Source organism: Anabas testudineus, chromosome 22 (assembly GCF_900324465.2).
Source record: "Anabas testudineus chromosome 22, fAnaTes1.2, whole genome shotgun sequence".
NCBI classification, from domain to species: Eukaryota; Metazoa; Chordata; class Actinopteri; order Anabantiformes; family Anabantidae; genus Anabas; species Anabas testudineus.
The window spans coordinates 6,666,869-6,687,191 of NC_046630.1; the positions used below are offsets into that span (position 1 = coordinate 6,666,869).

At 42.5% G+C, this 20,323-nt stretch overlaps 1 protein-coding gene across 1 annotated transcript in view; it reads right to left on the reverse strand.

The window, feature by feature from the left end:
• fndc3ba (fibronectin type III domain containing 3Ba) overlaps window positions 1-20,089 on the reverse strand; it is an 80,449-nt gene extending 60,360 nt beyond the window's left edge. Inside the window, exon 1 of the mRNA XM_026339783.1 lies at window positions 20,009-20,089. The gene's annotated coding sequence lies outside the window, so the exon portion shown is untranslated. The remainder of the gene's footprint in view (window positions 1-20,008) is intronic.
• Window positions 20,090-20,323: the final 234 nt, after the last annotated feature.

Here is a 20,323-nt window from a genome sequence, read left to right on the forward strand (position 1 = left end):
CCACCTATGATCACATCTAAAGCTCACTAACGTGGCGTGCCGTTTGTTTTGTTTACTTTACAAAGACTGACATATAAAGACACTAAATGTTTCCCCTTGCTTGCACTTTTTATGCTAAGCTAGCTGGCTACTGGTTATTGCTTCATCCTGAACCAACAAAAGTGTTATCAACGTTACATCTGAGACTTGCCAAGAAAGCAAATAAGCAGCTAACTGTGTTATAATTAAATATAACGCCAGTTAGTGCCAAGTCTACACTGAGCCAGCCAACCAATGAGTTTCCATCGGTGGTTATCACGCAGTTCCTTTATCAACAAGCCAATTTTCCACTTCACGTGAGCGTGAAAATATTTTGCATTGTTGAGGAGCTTTTTATTAAATGTGTCTGTTTTTTTCTTTTGTGTTTACTGTAGTCTAGGAGTTTTTATCCCAGTTTAAATCAATACGCAGATATACTTCTAATGAAAGAGGCGTGCACAAAATAAGACAGACATAGTAATACACGCACTGGAGTAAATGATTTAGGTGAGCAGAACAAAGCCCGAACCTGTTGCCCAAAGGTCAAAAAAGATAAACTTCTGTATAAGTGCAAAGACAACAAACACACAGAAGAAGAGAAGAGACAGAGGATATGACATGATTCCAGTGTTTCTACAGATTCACATTAGGGCTTTGCTACAGGCTTTGTACAGACATATCAACTCTGGCAAAATCCAACAAGTTGAATCATGTTAATATAAAAGAAAAAAAGATTAAAGAGGCAGACAAACACAGACGAGAGTGAGAGACCAATTCAAAGCTCTTCATCATCAACAATAGTCCTGTAAAAGAAAGGAGGGATTATAGTGAGTATCCTGTATGGAGGATTAATAATAAAAGAAATATTGTATGAATAAGATCTTAGTTACTTAGTAACTGCACCTGTCAGCTTTGTAAATGCAGCACACACTAGATGAGTATTTCATATAAACATGCAGAAGTAGCAAGAATGGGAAGGTCTTCTGGGGTCACTCGTGTTGGCGTTTGGAGAGTACACTTGAGCTAAATCTGGAGACGCTTTCTTTGCTTGTGTAATAATAGCAGTAAAACCAAAAGCATTACTATAAAAAAATAAAAACAACAACCAGAGCCATTCATCTTAAGTGGAAAATAACATAGTTTCACCTAATTGGATAAACGTATGGTGAGTGCTAAAGAAAAAACAAAACAACTGTGCCTGCTCTGCATGTGGTCCTCATCAGGCAAATGCATATGTGCTTACACGTACACACAGCCCAAACCACACACACACAGTAGATGAACACAAAGCTCAACAACTTAAACTCCCATGCACTCACGTCAGCAGCGATATACACTGTGCGCCGACCCACACACACACATATACACACACTGAGAAACAAAGACATTTTGCCCAACAGGTTTACAAGACCTAACGCTCCTCACACAAACACACACGTCTGCATACGTATAGAAACACACACCGATTCACTGCCAGAGGTAGACTGTTAAATGACGTGGGTGTTTCAGTTCAATGCTGCTGTGAAATCACTGCTAAAGAGCCACTGACTAATGACTATAGTATAAGCTCCTGTTAGCGCACATACACACACATATTTCTGTATGGCAGTCAGTGTGAGGACACTAATCTGCATAATTCATTCCCTAGCTCCCTACTGTCGCGTAGGCCATGCAAATCTACTCAGTTTCAATGTTTAATTCATCACATGTGCTGCCTTACCCTAACCCTAACCATCACAACTAAGTGCATCACCCTAAAACTTAGTCTTAACCCCAAAATTGCTCTTTAGACACCCTTCTCATTTTGCATTGTCCTCACTTTATAAAAATGTCCTCACTTCAGTGGTTAAAAATGCCATACAAAACACACACACACACACACACACACACACACACACACACACACACACACACACACACACACACACACACACAGGGTTCCTCTGAAAACAGCTGTGTGTCATTGTGTGTGTGTCGTTTCCTTCAGCTGGTCGTCTTTTCGCACTGTCAAGGTCTTTGAAAAGGTTAGTAGATCACACAGCTGTGTCTCATACTGTTATAACATAAACACACACTCACACGCCTTTCTGACTCTGTATCTTTTTCTTTTTATTTCTTCATTTTGATCTTCAGTCTGTCTAAAATCCTCTCTTTCTCCATTCGAGCCCCGTTCCCAGCTCAGCCCGGCCATCCTGCCTTGAACACACAGTCGTGTCCAGGACACATCACAGACAGATGGTAACACCACTCTCGGCTCTGCCAGGAAAAAGAGCTAGACAGAGAAGAAAGGAGCGAGGAAGAGAGCGGGATGAAGCACATGAAGCATCTGCTTGTATGATAAATAGACAGAGAATGAGCAAGAGGACTGTCCAAACACATCGGCCTGAATCACATGCAGCAATGAGATTCCAGTAACGTATGCTATTTGTGCAACTTCCAGGGAACTCTGGTGTGCAGTAAGACAGGCAGTGGGAAACCCTTCAGCATGAAGGACGTGAAGATTTGGACCTGGAAAAGCTACATGCTTAAGGTTTAAGGGGCCACTTTGTCATCATGCCAAGCTAAGCTAACCCTTTCACTGTATATGCAAGTATACATCTACATGCATATTTGCTATAATGTCAATCTATCACTTATAATTGTCTAAATTTAAACAGCAACAGAGCAAATGACAATGAAATGGCATAGTGGAGAAACAAATTAAAGATTAAATATTTATTGGATTTGTGGAAATTCTATGTAGAGGATTTTTAGCAGCTGTTCTCTGTGGTGTGTTGCACATTTCCTATAGGATCTATGTGGAAATTTATCAATGAATGAATAATGACTTTTGTTTCCCAGTAGAATTATTACCAGATGGATGCTGCTGTTGACAGCTTCAGACATCACCATGCCTCACACACACGCGCGCACACACACACGCAAGTGGTTTCCGTTCCCCAGAGGAATGTGGGAGGAATAAGGTGTCGATTCCCAGCAGGGATAAAATGTTAAATTGAAAAATTCCATGTTGGATCCAGAAAACAATCACCCACTTGTCCGGGTGTATGAATGATTTTGTGTATGTGTGTGAAAGAGAGAGAGAGTGTGTGTGTCTGGTTGTATATGTACAAATGTCTGTGCCATTAGACAGAATCTGTGTGTAAGTACAGAAACTGCTTCCAGCATAGAGCCATAACATAAAAGATGCATAGAGAAAAGCACATCGACGTGTAGCTCTCTCTCTCTCTCTCTCTCTCGCACACACACACACACATTTTTGTATAGCAGTCAGTGTGAGGACACTCATTGACATAATGCTAATTAACTCAATTGGTAATCTATCACATGTACTGCCTTACCCTGACCCTAACACAAACTGCCATACTCTAAACTCTACCCTAACCCTAAAACCTAGTCTAAAACCCCTTCACTTTGTAAAAATGTCCTCAGTCCAATGGTTATGAATTCATGCTGGTACTCACAATGATAGTCATACAAACAGATACACACACTCTTTAGACATCCAGGGGCAACTCTGACCTAATAGCACAACACTCATTACTCATACAGTCATTCATCATTCACACACACACACGCCCGATGACTGCAGTTTGTCCATCCTGATGAAGCATAATGGTTATTCACAACCACTTAACAGACTGTCTGACTTACTTCCACTGGATTCCTTCACACCTCTGTCTCCCTACCAACATTCACACAGCAAAACACACAGTGAGACAAACTCACATTTGTGCCACCTCCAAACAAGTCAAACCTCTTGAGACTGGTATTTCTTTCTCCAATTAAATTTAGTCTGGGAAACTTCATATAAACCATGTTAATGAAACAATACTCAAAATTCAAATGACATGACACTACCAGCTTATACGTCTACGCACGAAAACAGAAGCTCTAAAGAGACAGTGTGAAACTAATCACATGTCAACTTCTTCTTTATTTCTAACCACAAAAATGTTGTCTATGACGTAAAGAAAATAAAGCAATGTGACAGCACATTGCGTATTAGAAAAAAATACAGGTGCTATAGAGCTAACGTTACCAAATCAGTCACATACAGTGCAATTCTCCACCACTGCAGCACAAGATGAGTGTTGCTTTTTAACTCCTCTACCTGGTGAGATCAAAGTTAGTGTCCTGGTATTTGTCATGTGGTATAATGCTGAGTCAGTACATCAGCATTTCCCCCTTAGTAATTTTCTTCCTTCCTCCTGTCCTACTGATCTATACAGTAAAAAAAAAGTTCAGACTTGGGAATTAAAAGCTTAAAATTTGGTAGAATAGAGCAGAAAAGAGCATTTGATTCTATAAAGCTTTGTGTAATGTTTACTTAGAGCAACAATCAAAATGGAAAAACATCTGTTGCCTTGAACGAAGCCTTGCGCTGCAGTTTGCCTTTAGGGCCAATAGGGCTGTCAAACTCCTTTTGACCTTCTGCACGCTGAGATATGAGAACAAATCATCACTGGATATTGTTTGTTGACTTTTTCTCAGCCTTCAGCAGAATTCAGCCTCAGTCATCTGACTGATACGCTTCTCAATACCTTTGTTATTATATCCTGTAGCGCACGCTGAAACAGCTAAAATTAGCTAATGGGTCAGCTTTTGGTCAGTCTTTTTTAAGGAAGGATGACACATAGCTCAGATATGACAGGTCCTTAGAAGTGAATGTGTCACAAAAAGAGATAAGCATTGATTTCAGATGTAATCCAGCTTTCCCCCAGAGCACTATTAACAGGGGAAAGGCACTGGAGATGATGGAAATCTATAAAAGTCTGAACTCAAACAGAAAGTAGGTTGAACCTTAAGACCTACTCTGCAGAAAGAATCTGTCTGAGTTTGAATTGAACAAAGATAGTGTTTCTATATCAATCTCCTTTACTGTGTCCTGGATGTTTCCTTTACCTGTGGAAAAGAATGAAAACCAAATGCAGTTTGTTTAATTTGATTGAAAATTACCTGTAATAATTGCTCACTGTTCTGTTTAATATCAGTATTAATTGCAGAAGAATCATATGCTGTGGCAGAACTATGCATTACGTTATCAAATTATCACACCCATATGCACTAATATGCATTACACAGAAATGTATTATGTCATTAAACTACTTCTCAATAAGAACAAACATGGCTCCACTGTACTAATATGCACTAAGAGAGAAAGTCATACTCAAAGCTCTTTGATCTGGCATGTCAACATTTCCAGAAACTTGGGAACTCTTCAAGAGCTCAGTAAAAGTAAACCCTGGTCCTTGGTTCCTTTCATAAGAAGTCACCATCATCCTTCTTTTTATTGGGCTGCAAAACTACTCTGACAGAGTACTGAACTCTTATGACTGCTCATGTACAAGCTTCGCGAGAATCTTACACAACCACCTTTTTTAAATACCATCACTCATGTGACTGGAAAACACAGAAGTAAGAAGATATCAACATTGTTGCTGCTGTGCTATTCGCATTGCACAAGTCATGCTGGGTGCTGAACCTAAGCACTTTCACCATCAATTCTTGTCATGTAGCTGTTGAGCAGAGAAAGTTGGAGATTCAAAAAAAAAAAAAAAAAAAAAAAAAAAGGGAAAAGTATAGCCAAACAAAACAACAGACAGAAAACATAACACATTAATAGTCCAATTAGAAAGGTATGGCAGGTTTAACCTTTGTCAGTCCAAATATATCAATTTGAATCAATTTGGCACACTGGCTTAGTGACCGGGTCTGAACGTTGATCAGGCCCTTCTGACTTCCTGACTTCTTTGTTACTGTTAGAAAAGGGAATTTTACTTGGATTTCACTAATTGCAAAGCAAACAAAAAAGGGAATCGAGAGAGCAAAATGGAGAATTGAAAGTGAACGACATTTGGTACTCGGATAATGTTATTGTCTGTAGTGGTATGGTTTACAGGTCATGAGTTTGGAGCTTAATTGGCTAGACTGGATTTTGGCAATGACAATAGATTAAGTAGAGACACTGATCTCTATTGAATATGTCAATCACAGGCTGAATGCACGTTCCGTCTCCTTGGTGTAACTGGTTTTTAATGTGCACATAAATGCAGTGACACAGGAGAGGAATATAAGAAGCAGCAGGCAAGACATAGGTAGAGGTATCTTCTTCCTCATCCTTGGTGCGTTAAATAGCAAGGAATGCTCTCAGGTGTCACTGCTCAGAAGTGAATGACTATTCAATCACACACACACACACACACACACACACACACACACACACACACTGAGCACTGTGCAAACAAACAGTACACATCAAACTCAACTGAGATTGATTCAAGTGATTTTAAACCCATTTTATCAGCTGACAACTTTAATCTGTGCTGGCATTTAATACACACACGTACACACTGCATGTGTGAGTGTGTTTGGAGAAAGGGGGGCAGCTTCTAAATATGGTGGGAAAGTGCCACCAACACCACTCCCATTCAATCCCAGCTCCTTTTACAAAAGGTATTCAGTCTAAGAGCGACCTGCTCTCTCTCACTCATTCACCCGCTTTCTAACACACACACACACACACACACCGAGTGAGTACATTTTTACCAGAAGAGAGACAGAGTTGGTGATGGAGTGGAGAATGGGGTGATGTAGAAAAGGAGGGAGGGGGAGGGAAGAGAGAAAGAACGGTGCAGAGGAAACCAAAGAGGAATGCTGGACTTGTGCTTACTCTGAAGGGAGAATGAACACACACACGCACACATACATACAAACACATGCAAGGAAAAGACAGAGACAGAACCTCTTCAGGTTCACATGTTGGCCTGCAGGTTGCAGCGCATATGAAGGCAGTGCGTGCGTGTGGGCGTGCGTGCGAGAGAGAGAGTGAGCGAGCACTGAGAGGCAGAAAAGAGGCAAAGTGAAACAAAATTCAGCCCTCAATGCTTCAATTTGCCTGCATGCATGCGGCTCGCATATGTGTGTGTGCATACAGTTGTGCAGTGCCATTATGTGTGCATGTCTATGTCCTCTTGCCCTGTAATTGCGGTAATGATATGTCATCCACGTAGAAGAGCTCTGAACGGGTGGAGTGGAATGCAATGGACACATACGAGCACACGCACACACGATCCCCTTACAAACCATGTATGAACAAGCTCCTCTCCAAACTCCCTGAATTCAGGGAGTTTATCCTCACTCCCCCTAGAAAACAAAAAAAAAAGGTTCCAGCACCTTCAGAAACCACATCTGATGGTGAATGAAAGCCTTAACCAACAAGCTGCAACTTATGGCTGTTATTTCACTTTTTACAAGACTCTTTATAACTTTCAGAGCATTTTACCTCAATGCCACAACATACTGAATGCAAAAGGCTGATACACCAGTGTTGTCTTTTTCCTTCTTGTATCAATAATATCATGGTTTCAGCAAGTCACAAAGGTCTTAACAAATGAATCTCACATCGCCAGGTAACCCTGCACTGCTGAGAATACCAAAACTGAACAAATATCCCCAACTGAGAATTCATCCAAACAGTCCAAGATCAGTAGCACTTCAGATTATTTTCTTCAAGTTCTGGCTACTACCATCCTTATCACAACAACGTTGCAGTTTTGGAAGCTGTGTAATTGCCACGTCCCACATTCCCTGCATGAATGAGCATTTCTTCACTTTTACAGAATGTAAATGAGTCTCCAAGGTTATACTGCGGTCGCCGCCTGCATCTTGCATATAACTCAAGGCAGATGAGGAGCTATTCACAATCTACAGTTAGTACTAAGAAATGCAGGAACACCCTCACAAGTAATGTCAGTGTCTGATGAAATTAAAGTGGCATGTTATACTTAATGAATCCAGAATTAGGTGGCAGAAAAACAGCTTTATGTTTTAAATGTTTTTCTGATTTAGTCCTTGCACAGTACTATTCTTCCCCTTTCATTTTCTCTCCATTTCCCCCTGTCTCTTCTTTCCTGTTTCCTCCAAATGACACTCATTCTGCTGATCGTTATGTGCAGCTAAAGCACAGACAAGTCAAGACTCGGTCTGGTAAAAGACAGGCTCAGCACTTCTCTACCCCCTCCATCCCTCGCTTCCACATGCACAAAATGAGCACCCTGGGCAAAGCTTTTCTCCACTGTCATCCTCCCACCCATCTACCCACCCATCCAATCCTCTCATCAGGCCTGGTTTCCAGGAACCAGGCCAGAAGCTGATGACCCAGTGACTCGAAGTCAGCGTTTGCTCTGCCTATTCCCTCCCTATTCTGCCCCTTTTTCTTTTCTGAGACTTTAAAGACTTAAGTAATGCTTATGTTGTCTGTCCATCTTTAACTTCAAATAACTCAAAAGATCCTCCAATCCTCCTTACTTTAAGCCAAAATACCACAGAATGATTTTGTACACATTGAAAATTAAAAGCAACGGTTACGAATTGCTTATTTCCACAGAGAAGAGAATTCTGTCTTTTCCATTGTGCCAAATAAGTAGCTAAGCCAAAGAGTTCAGGATCTGATTCTATTGCCCGTCACTTCCTGGAAACATCCCGCCTTCTCCACATTCCTCTGTCCTGTAAAAACACAGCTCCCTTCTCCTAGTTGCTGACGGGAAGCCACTGGCTTCTCTTATAGGCTGTTGGTGGGACAGTGGGCAGGAGGAAGCGGAGCTCGAAGGAGCAGCGGCCCCTTCCAGGCAGAGATTACAGTTACATAAGTGTGCGCACACATACAGACACACACACAGGATCAAGACAACGGCCTCAACACAAAGTGGAATATAAAACAGGGTCAGAGGGGGGAGAAAAAAGGTGGTGAGATAGTAGAAGGAGTGCAGAGAAAGAAAAGGAAACTGAGAGGAGAGAAGATGAGAAAAGGAGAGGAAGAGAGGGAGGGTGGGGCAGGAGAGGCATCAGTTTTCCTTGTGAACAAAATTAAGAGGAAATGGCTATTTTACACCCAGGTCAGGAGCTGTGGGAGAGCACTTCCAGTGAGAAAGTGGTTAACTGATATATGGTGGAGGTGCCTCCATCAGACAGGGAGTCCCAGGAATATAGTACCCCACACACTTGTGATACCAGCCCTGTACATTTGTTTGTTGTTACTGCATCAATATTTTCTTGACAAGTGGAAATGGCAGCAATATCTTAACTAAGAGACGAGCAGGTGGACGTTATAGAAGGAGGAAGAGGGGAAGAAGGGAATATAGGAGGAAAGGCATGAGGAAAGAAGAGAAGGGAGAAAATGAGGCAGGAGCTGGCAGGGGGGTGTGTGTGGAGAGAGAAATGTGTGGAATCCTAATTGTGTTATTGCTCCAGAACAAACATTAGTACTGCCTGTCATAGCACAGGCAGCAGGCACTGAACAAGTGTGCATATGAGAGAAAAGAGATGGAGAGAGAGAGAAAATTGAAAAAGTCAAGCAGAGCATGTTTAAAACATGCTCCACACTAGGGCGTTGCCATAGAGTAACATTCACAATATATGGTTATAAGTCGTCCGCTTTCTAAGATTAGAATTTCCCATTCTGCAATACTGATAATGCAGTTGCTTGATGATGTGTTTGTGCACACACTGTAACACGGGCATCTCTCATACAGTATACCTACAAATACAACATGGTGGAAGGCTGAGTTTGCATGTTGCAGAAGTCTGAGTAAGAGTTTAAATAAGTAAATGTTGGAATATACTGATAGAGGCAGTGAAGACATGATGCCAATCCAATATGTTGACAAGGACAAAGGAAATCAAGTAAATATTTCTTTCATACTCTTGATTGATGTGTGATCACTTCTTAAATAGCACTATTTTTGTATTGTAATTTATTTTATTACTGCAAAAATATTTAAAAAAACAACAACAAGATATATGTACATCTCTGTGCTGCAGTGGGAGTTTTGTGTTGGCTGTTAGCGTCACATTAGCACAGCACAGTCGGCTCCAGCAGATGTGTGCATCAGCCAGCGAGCCCTCCCTCCTGCAGCTGTACAGCTGTGGGCTGGATGTGTGCGTCTGTGTGCTTGTGCGTGCGTGGTTGGGCAAGGGGCCAGTAGGCAGTAAACCCACAGGAGAGGCCCTGACAGTCCAATGCTTGCCACGTAGCCACGTAGCAGCGACGTAACTCCAGAGGAAAGGAGAATGTGGGATCTCAATCTCAGATCGCAAGTAAAACAGAGAAAGCAATATCAAGTTACATAATCTGGGTCATCGTGCTGGAGTAAGAGTCGAAACAGAAACAGAGTTACATTGTGAGACCGTTTATATCGCTCAGAGACACTGATGTTTCAACCAATTACGTCAGCAAGGCTTGCCAGACTCTCGCTTTTCTTCCTGGGGGATCCTTTGACTTACAGATGTTCAAGGCCTGGTCCCACAAACTGGTAACCGCACACACAACAAAACAGTTTACAGACCAGCACTAACACAAACCCTTCCCGCCCTAATCATCATTAATACTGATGTTTGTGTCTTTATTACATCCGTCAGCCCCATCAGCATCCCCGTCATCTTCATTAGCCCTATCAGCATCAATACACCAGACTTCTTTGCAAACATTTGTTGGTGTTTGGTTGTGCTTAATACAGAGGAAGTGGCTATTTTCCCACAAGCACATGAACATGACTCACTCTTTATGATGGCTGTGTTTCCAGATTTTTCTTCTCCTTTTGTCATTTTCTGACTGTTCTCATCTCTTCTTTCCCTCTTCCTCCACAGCTCAGTTTACTCTCCATCAGTGTGTGGTGCACTACACACTGAGCCTGAGGAGAGCTCATAGCAAACCCTTTCCCTAACACCTCGGATCTGCAGGACTCAGTCTGGCCACACACAGGGAGGCTGGCTCCACAAGCCAGCACACTGGAGTCCTCCAGTTTGAAGTCTGCCTGCTAACGTTCATTTATCATTCAACATTTAGGAATTCTTACATATATTTAGGCTCAAACCTCACGTTTTTCAGGTACAGCACCACAGAAGCCACCTGATCTTTAACCTTTGGACCAATTGCTGAAGATGCACGTTTTTCTGTGTCCTTGTGCACAATATTGCAGTTTAGGACAATAGAAGTGTGTTATTTCACCTTCAGTGTAAAAGACAAACATACAAACACATCAAAAAAGATAAACAGTAGAAAAAGCTGGGGCAAAAATTGAAACAGTTACAGAGTTATTTATTTTTTATACACTGATGTTCAGAAATCCATATTATTTCAAAGTCATTTTTCCACTTGTCACCATGGAGACATGACGACAAAGCGAACTCAACTCAGGTTCAAACATTCTTCCTTTGTCTGTCTGTTTCTCTCACCTTCACACACACACACACACACACGATGCACACTTCACGAAGGAAGCTTTTACACATTCATACACACACAGACATTCATTTAACATCCCAGACAGGTCAATATTATAACAGCATGACATCATATAGCCATTATACGCCACTGCATAACTTCACATACTTATTCTCTTCTGTAGGTCTTCACCCACCACCTCACCTCTGTCTTTTCTTTACTGCTGTGTAATGCTGTTAGCCCTATTTAAAACAGCCCCTTACCATAAAATGATGCTTTGACTTTCATGGCTGCAGACCTCTGGCCAATGAACATCAGTTTCACTGTTATTTTTTTTGCACAAATGGAACTCTCTGCCTTTCTTTACTACCTCACCTCCTACCTTCCTCCAACTCACTTTCAGCTTTAACCTGTTTCAGAACATTCCCTGCCTCCCGTTTTCCCCTCACTTCATCGCCCGTCATCCTCCCCCCCACACTGTTGACCCTCCCAAACAAACCCTCAGCCTTCAAAAGACAGCCGCTCATTCAGAAGGTTTTGGGTTAGGGTGGGGGAGGAGAGTAGCACAGGCTTGGAGAGGAGTGAGGGGAGGTGGGGGTGTAGGGTTCTCATTCCCGCTAAATTGTCCCACATGGTTGAGCGTGCTTAGTTTAAACAAACACAGCCACTTCCTCCTCACTGCCCGCATCGGCACACAGACATAGGCACACACACAGGCACAGGCACATACATAAACACATCAATTGGGCACACAGGCATGCTTGAACTCCACCAGCATGCACACACATTCATAAAGACGTGTACACACAATGCATTGTACACCCTGACAGAAAGAAAACAATGCTGATAGTTAGCACTGGCAGTAAACGTACAGCAGAGCCCAAACTCCACACGCTGCAGAACTAATGATTATAGGTCCACATGTTAAACAATTTCACATGCATAGGAAGCACATTTAGAGTAAGACTCAGGGATCAAATACAAGGAACAATAATTTATATATGTGTGTGTGTGTGTGTATGTGTTTGAGTACAATGAGACAGAATTTATAAATAATATTAACAAGTGGTCAGTGTGACTGTTTTCAGATATTGTCATAAATCATTCTTAGAATAAATCACTTAACACATACACATAATGTATATGTTTTACAGTGTGTAACTAAGATAGATGAGAGCAATGCTTTTGAAAAATAAATAATGGCAGGCAAGTTTTAACTTTTGTGGGGGCAGAAAAACATTTAATTAGGCCATTAGTAACAGCCATGGCATGACAGGAACACATGTTCCCTCCTGTTCATTTCACAGTTATATCACAAGCACTTAAGTTACAAAGTTGAGAAAGATTGCAACAAAGCACCAAAATGCAATTACTTCAAAAATCTGGAGCCAGGGGTGCAGAACTGTTATGCAAAATACAAATATTTAAGGATATTTATATTTAAAGATGTTCTATGGCTACTTTTGGCTCCCTGCATCACCATGTATTTCAATGCAATGACCTACAATCATCATAATCAGCTCCACATTACAAGCACCTAGTAAAGAGGAGTGAAGGAGGACAACCACAGAGTCCAGACAATAAGCCCACATTCACAGCCAGTGGACCTGCTGCCGCCCAGCCCTGCACACACAGCACGTCTCTGCCACTAATGCTGAGCTCAATCAGTGCTGCATGCCATGAGTCTTAATTAAGACAGCTATGCCAAGTCAAGAAGTGAATTTTACTCCCCCCCACTCTATCTCAAACACCCACACAGAGACACTCAGGAAAAAACACACACAAGGATACAGATGAATGCACAAACTCACATTCTTCTACAAACGAGCATGCAGACATAGACAAACCACCAAGAGACATTCAGATCATCGGTTTTATGGGGCATGAAAAAGCTTGGACAGTGGGTGGTGTGTGTGAATGTATGTGTGTGGGTGCTGAGAGAGAAAGAGTATTTAGTCACACCTACATGAGAAACCTGGCTCCTCTCTCACAGACAAGACAACAACTGAGTCTGAAAGATGTGCACAGACACACTCTCTGCTCTCTCTCGCTCTCACAGAGCCTTTGACTGCACAACAGAGCAGGCAAATCATGAATGAATGGTCCTTTACATGCTGTGCATCTATGACTAACATGACTAGCTTATAGTTGTGTTTATGAATGTGCATGTGTATAGGGTAGAGGGAGAGAGGGAGTGTGTTTGTGTGTGCGATGTGCGTGCCTAGAGAGCAGGCAGCTGTCTTTAATCCATTAGAAGAAAACTGAATTGGTCTGAAAAATGAGAGAGGACACTTCTGGGACTAGCTGTCCAATGGAAAGTGTACATACAATCACTTGCTCCCTAACATCAAGCACACACACACACACACACACACACACACACACACACACACACACACACTTATAACACCCCTCCCCACAGCCTGGGGTCACAAGGTCACATTCCTCCTCCTCAATCAGCCTCAGGATTTCACACACTACTTCAGGGATGTGGCTGTGTGAGTGTGGTTTTGCATGTTTCTGCCAGCCTGTGTGTGCATGGGTGTGTGTTTGGGATGTTTTAGTGATTTGTGGGGGGTCCGGCTTAAGGGCGAGGAGGGAAGGAAAATAGAGGACTAAGGCCATGTCCACACCATGATAGATACATTTGAAAAATGCATTTTTTTAACTAAAAAACATAAGCTTCGAAACTCTCTCCCTTTAGAATAAAGCTTTTCCAAAGAAAACACATGTAATGCCAATAACATGATACAGCTTATTTCAGAGAATTTCTGGATAATTTATTTGAAAGATGCAAAGTATAAGCTGTGGTTAAATTACTGGTTAATACTCAACAACATAACAGCGTGTGTTAATAGCACTGACATTGTTAAACTGCTAAAAAAGTTCACCAGCATGTTTTGAACTTTGTGGAAATGGACTGCGAGTGGCAATAAAACAAGTAGGAGAAATGACAGGTATGTGGAGGTGAGACGGGTGGGAGAGGACTGCAAGAGGAGGAGAGGGGGGTTCAAAGTGTGTCTGCGTCCCCTGAAGGGGGTAGAGAGGAAGATGAGGGGGGCTGATTAACAATGGAAGGCAATACAAGATGTGGCTTTGCATTAAAAAGCACCTACTTCCTTCTTGAGCAGAGCAGAACTGTCAAATCTGGCCCTGCACAGCCGCCAACATGTGACCGAGTGTGCAACTTACACACACACACATACATTCAGACAAGCAATACAAACACAGACAATCACGCACAGTTCCAGTTCCACTTATAATCACATATATAGTATAACCAGTTAAAGATTCAGTTCACCTACTCCAACACAGACACATGCACGCATGCAAATCCCAGCCTACAGCAGGATCTGGACACTTGAGATACACACTCTAAACGCTCACAGTCAGGCATAAAAACAGCCATTAACAGCTGGCGGAACTTTCCATGGGCCTGCCAACTAGCACCACCAACACGCCTGGCATGCTAATGCAGGCACGTAAAACTGTGTGTGTATGTGTGTGTGTTAGATCAATGCTCTGTGTGTATACAGGTGCACACTTGATTCCTTCAGCCAGCTGACCATGCACTTGAATGCATGTGTACACACACACAGACACACACTCAGAACAAGCTATTTCTATAGATGATATTTCAGAGGAACTACACAAGGGCACCCACAGGCTGGGGCAACCAAGTGACACACAATTCATCTGCATCACTTCAGCTTTCCTGCAGGCGTACGTCCAAAAAACTTTACAAACTGATGAGAACTTGATGAGAAGCTTGACAGCCTAATTTCTGTGTATGAAATATATCGTCTGTCATAATCATTTTATTTCATAATCATCTCCCTTCCTACAATATCAGCTTGCCTCTCCCCTCACTGCCATCTCTGCTGCTCTCGGGACCTTTTAAATGACAACTTGATGAGCAATGAGTCAAATCAGCAACAAGAGAAGTGAAAGTTTTAGTGCAGTCACACGTAGCATGAAACAGTGGTGTTTATTCAAATGTATTAATGACACACACAAAATAATACTTGTACAAAACGTCTGATTGTAAATCAATATACAGTGGCAAGAAAAAGGGAATTTAAATTTTGTGGGGCGTTTTTGCATTAATTTGTCATAAAACATGAGATGAGCTTCATCTTTATATACAAATATAATGTGCCTATAATAATAATGATCTCATTCTTTGGCAAACTTCAGGCGTGCAGCAATGTTCTTTTTAGTAAGCAGCAGCTTCTTTAATGGTGTCCTGACATAGGCACCCTGCTTGTTCAAAGTTTTCCGTACTGTTAAATTCTTGACTTGCTGATTTGTGTCCCCAGAGTGACGCTGGAGACAATAAGGTCCAGCACTGAGTCACCAGAGTTTTGGAGCCCAACATATAAACACAGTCATAAGGAAAATAGAGCTCCAGCATTAAAATATGCTTCAGGAAACATTTATGTAGCTGAGATGTTTTCTGTGCAGACATGGTGTTATTAGTAATGAAGCTTCTGTGAATTATGTCCTCAAGGTTACAGTTTCTTTTTACAAAAAGTTTAGGATAGCTGAGAACATGAATGACCTTCAGGGACAGTCCTTGGGGAGTTTCAGATTTAATTCTAGCAATGATAGTTCGTCAGAGCAGGCGTCACGTTTTTTAAAATTTCATCCTCTTATTCAGACCTGAAGTAAAACCAGATACAAACGAGGAGAGGAGAGGAGAGGAGAGGAGAGGAGAGGAGAGGAGAGGAGAGGAGAGGAGAGGAGAGGAGAGGAGGAGGGAGACGTGGAGTAGAAAAGTTGAAAGGCTTCTTTTATCTCCTTCTAAATCAACTGTCAACAATACGGGAAATTATCAAGGGAGACAAAAAACTGAGGAGACGAGGCACCGGAGAATGAGAGAGACATAGAAGGAGGGAGCAAAGGAGGGGAGGGAGGCAGAGAGAAAAAGAGGAGGAGGGTAAACATTACAGCTCTGTGCCAGGCAAACATGAGATGCTGGGATACTTCAACAAAAAGCCACCGTTCATAGGGCGAGAGAAAAAGATCAAGATAAAGAGAGTGGGAGAAAGAGAGAGACAGAGGAAAAGGCTGGGAAATGGAAAGTGAAAGCATCAAGCAGCAGATGAGCAGCTGCACTCGTGAGATTGGACTTTAAGTTGTTTGGCTTTTTTTTTTGCATTTTGCACCTGTAAATGTAGTTTACAATGTGTGTTTGCATGGTAGAATTTGTAGACTAAACCCTGCCTGAGCATCTAAATAATTATTTACATTCTTAATGACCAGGACCTGAAAAAACAGACCAATACCTTCACCCAACCCTGTATACATACCATCTGTTCTAAACATTGGAGTTGTATACATTCAGGATTGCTGTACCCTCTGGAGCTTCACTCACTACATCATATGTCAAAGCAGCCACAGCACAGTCTGCTTTAGGGAGACCGAGTGTGCTGTATGTGCATTGTCAGGGCAGAGAAACTATTGTCAGAGAGACAATGAGGAAAAAGCGCGCAAACTCTGCTCCTGCACTCCAGGTGTCAACCTCTTGCCCTCCCAGTCGAGACTCCACACATCCAATGTGCCAATACCGAAACCTCACACATCACAGAAAAGAATGAAATCAGATCAATCACCTGCACAAACTGCAGCTACAGTACAGCGATGAACCCTTCTGGGGAACACACCTGTTGCACTTGATGAAGAAACAGATGCTGTAGCAGTAGCAGCTATAACCAGTATTCATGCTTTAGGCAGGTTCAGTTAAATGAGCTCTACCTCCTGGAAAACCAATGGAACAGGAAATAAGTAGTGATGAGAAGCTCTTATGTTGTTCCGCGCGTCTCTTTCGCATGCTCACACACACTATCCACGCATGGATTGTCTTGTCTGTGTAACTCTATAGCTCCAGCTTTTGTTCCTGATATACAAGTACTTTCAGTAACAGTACCCCTCGGAGAACATGTTCTAGGTTACCAGTCAGGCACACATGCTCACACACAATCAATGGCTAGCATCAACCTGGCCCCTCACTGACCTCATTCCGAACGGGCGTACCTGAAGGTTTTACTGGGTCAACACAAAATGAAATCACAAGCTTGTTCAGGTGGAAAGAGGAGGATAAGAGATAATGTCTAAAGTTAGATGGAGCCAGATTCTCTTGGCATTACGAGTCGTCATAAAACACGGGGACAACTTCCTCATTGCACTTAGAATAACCTGTCTGAGAATATTAAAGGCAAACCATCCACTAAAAAGTCTATAAAATCTAGTTAACTATATGTCATCCTCAGTATTTGCCTGTTGGGGCTGCAGTGTATTATGTTAAAGACACACAATATTTATAAATGGAAAACTAAAACTAGGGAGGGAGGGGGGGTAAGGGTGGAGGGTAGCTTGCTTGCAATTGCATCATTTTGAGTGAAAATCCCCCGCTTAGATTATGCTGCTGTACATCCTCTAGCACCACATTGTTAGCTCTCCAGCAAAGCACAGCCAGCAAAGGACGCAGATAAAGTATAACAAATGTAAAAGAAACTCCAAAACTGTCACTTTAGAATGTAGAAATCTGAAATTTCATCCAAACATTTCATTGAATCTGCTTTTAATGCGCGATCAACATGAGAGGGCTTTCATAACTTGTTCAAATGCTGGCCTATGAGCTTTGTTTACATTCTTATTGTGTATAAATGTTGAAGCCAAAGAGGCTTAACTCTCGGAGAACAGTCTGCAGTGATATAAACCTCATTCAGCTTGTGTAAAGAAGATATGGGTGTAGTACTTGCATGCAAAAATACACTTTTTGGCTTTGAAAAATGTGGTTTCAGGCTGGTGATCTGATCAGCACCTGCAACTACATGCAACTCAGGTACGTGAAACTGACACCTTATTTCACAGACATCCTTTATTTCCATTAGTATTCTACAGCACTTTCATCATTTGTTTCACATGTAAGACACTTAATGGTCTGGATTAACAACCTTCACTGCAACTAAAGAAAAAAGAAACAACAACAAAAAAACACGTCCTGGGGCCGTAGAGCTGACGCTTCCCAGATGTGGAACTCTGTCTTACCTGTTACATTACTCATTAAACCTGAGTTAGCATCAGATTCAGAAATTCCAGTTCAAAAAAACAGATTTTAATTTCAGGTGTTTTACTCTTTTATTTTTTAAATGCATAGATTGTGCAGGTCACAGGGTTCAAGTTTAGAGTCTGGCCTTCATACTTCCTATTGGAAATACCTGGACTCACTGACTGTGGCCTTAAACTGTGGCAGGAGAACTCCTTTACACTCTGAACCTAAACACACCTTTACAGCTGGTAGCCAAACCCTCTGCATCCCACCCTCACCCCTAAAAAAGTAAAACATATGTTTTACAGAAAAAAAAAATAAAAATCCATGGCCACATCAGCCCTTCACCAAAGGAAAGTCATCTGACGTCATGTATTTAGGATCAGATGTCTCCTGCGCTTCTCTCTCCCCTGAAAAAAGTAAGTGTGTGTGTGTGTGTGTGTGTGTGTGTGTGCGTGTGATGTGTTGGGTTATTTTTTCCCCTAGCCTATGTTCTCCAACGTGCCCACTGGATCCAGAACCCGCAGCATGGGGGTGGGGGGGGATATGCAAATCCCAAATCATAGCTCCAATTACACCCCCCTCCACCGTTAATCATGACAGCATCACAATTAACCAGTGCGTCCTATTATTACACAAAGAAAATCATTTTTTTTGACGCACAGACGCACAAGTCATCTTTTGCATCTTAAAACCTCCGACCTCTTTGTGCCACATCACTGATTAGTTAAAGCGCCTCAAATAGAGGAGGCTTTTTTTATGCAGGTACGTGGAAGGTCGATAATCGATCGTTGGAGACCAATGTTTGATTTCCACGTCTGCATCGGAGAGAGAGAGAGAGAGAGAGTTTGTCTTCTCTGCACAGACACGTAGTCGTTTGCGAGAGAGAGAGAGAGAGAGGGGGGGGGGGGGGGGAGGCAGACAGACTGGCTGGAAGGAATGCTAGGATATGCTGGAGTTGAGATTTTTTTTTCTCCAAAGCCTTTTCCCTGCATTCTGCAACCGCAAACAAACTCCATGGAAAGCCTCGACACAGAATCGCATTTGTCTCCCAGCAGTTATCTACTGCAATATAACCTCTTACAGTGTCACCCCCCCACCCACCCCCCCTCTGTCAAATATGACTGCCTCAGCATCTTCCCTTCCAACTTATTTTCCAGCTATAAAAGTGCTTATTTCCTGATTTTGAGGAGCTACAGCACAACCGACTAATTCCACAATACGCGTCGCAACGCGACAACTGCGCTTTGCTGCTGGGTTAAACCGAAGAGAAGAGGTTTTCTCCTGTTGCGCACTCACTCCATCCGAAGTCGTCGGAATCAAAAACACATTCTTTCGGGAAAGCGCAGAAATCGGGGGCCACAGAAAGAGCAGGCTCCAAAACGCGCAGCCCGACGCGTTCACTCTTCTATTTGGGAAGAACTAACACGAGAATCCACGCTGTTTTTGCATTTCCTTGTCGTTTCGAGATCAACGTGAAAAATATTCCCAAAAGTTTCGATTCGCTCCCCTCCGCCAGCAGCGAAGCAGTTTTCCTTTTTCCTTTGCGCTGGCCAAGTGGCCCAGACTGCCGGCGTCAGCGCTCAGCTCTCCAAACTCACACACACACAGACACGCACTTCTAAAACTTTTTCAAGCTCGACTCCCTCCGTCTCCGTTCCCGTTCTTTGCGGGGCGGTTCACACGGCGAAAGAAAGTGTAAAAGAACTCACCTCGCTGCAATAAAATGGTCTTCAAACAGACGGGGTTGCGCGTTTTTTTATTCCCAGGGTCGGATCTTGCCTGTCTGCTGGCGCGGCGCGACGCGTACTGGGAGACTCCGCCATGTCAATCAAAACGCGACGCACATGGAGGTCAGAGCCCGCCTCCTTACCGTAATGCACAGTGCGCATTCAAAAAGGACCAAGCGGAGAGATGAGGCTGCAGAAGCAGGCAGAGAGCTCAAAGTGCGTTTCTTAAGATGTTTTGGTGCAGGCTAAGTCTGGTTAGACTAATATTAACATGGATCATTGCTTAAACATAATGGA